Here is a 1,476-nt window from a genome sequence, read left to right as displayed (position 1 = left end):
CAGCTTAACCCCATCAGGGAATTTGAACCCAAAGGCCTGCAACGATATCAGTTGGCTTAGAATCAGGACAAAAACGCCTCTCTTCCAGTCGTCGTACATCTGTGTCTGGCTCTCAAGTTGTTTAATGGGATAAACTTGGCATGTTAGGGAAGATATAGTTGCTTTTCAAATAATAAATCAATCCAACTCTGGTCGGGAGAAGTCACTTCAAGTCAGTTTGGCTTGGACAAGGCGGTGGTAGCATGAACCTCATGCGTAGCCACATCTAAGAGCATACTTCTGTGAGGAAGGGTAAATGCTATACCTTGCAAATCTGCCTGCACTTACTGCAATCCTCCGTTCTGCGTACAAGAATCACTAGGACGGTATAAAGGAAGGACATGGAGTTGCTTGGACACTCTGCTATCCTCATTTTTACCTCTGATTTCTGGCTTAGATAAATGTTATTTATGTCCTTATGATTATGTGTGGAAAAATCTACCACCCCTGTTACATAGGGGTGGTCTGATCCTGGTCCGATCCGGCAATGCACATCTAATCAAGTGTTGTTGCAGTCATGTCCAAGCCTTTTTTTTAAAATCAAAAATAAACTACTCTCCGTTCTGAGACCTCATGATTACCCATTCAGGGGCAGGACATCTATCAATTACAGAATCTGGGACTGGAACTGCTGGCTGAATCACAATAAATCGAAGAGTGTCCCCCGACACACTAAACCTCTTATTAAAAGTTTTTTAAAATCTAAATATTTATTGTCTTATTATTTAAATTGTACAACATAGTTTACGTGTGTTCAATAATAAAGCTTAACGACAAATTTGTTTACATTTTTTTTGAGAGATTTGTGAGATAAATACAAAATAGTTTACATGTGTTCGATAATAACGACAAATTCATTTACATTTTTGAGAGATTTGTATAAGGATTAAATACATACATTTCGCTTTCATGCAATTTGGGCAATTTGTGTAGAAATCAGTTCGCGCAAACAATCCACAATCCTCATGAAACATTGATATAAAGTCGCTGTACACTATATGGAAAATACAACGATTGTACTAACGAAGAACATTGAAGGTTCTACGTCGGTATGGCATTACATTAGTTAAACTATGTCGTCTTGATGCTATTTAGCCAACGTAAGGATAGAAAACTATATATTTAAGATACATACTGGCGAGGAACATTGATGGTTCCTTCCTGCATGTTCTTTTTTCTCTGTGGTTTAGAATCTACACGACCGACATGAAGATGACAGACTCCAAAATTAAGAAATGTTAAATGTGAATAGCTTATTAGAGAATCATTTAGTTTCAATTGTAAGAAAACACATTATATTTAAGAGCTGGACTCACGTAGAACATTTATCGTTCTACGCTCCTGTCCAGGACATTGAAAAGAGATTATGGTTTAATCTCTTCATTTTTCTCAAATCTTCAATACTCTAGAGCAGATATGGTGCTCGTTTATATTGTG

The sequence above is a fragment of the Eurytemora carolleeae genome, unplaced genomic scaffold, assembly GCF_000591075.1.
Source record: "Eurytemora carolleeae unplaced genomic scaffold, Eaff_2.0 scaffold220, whole genome shotgun sequence".
Lineage (NCBI taxonomy): Eukaryota > Metazoa > Arthropoda > Copepoda > Calanoida > Temoridae > Eurytemora > Eurytemora carolleeae.
This window is presented reverse-complemented; position numbering follows the sequence as displayed.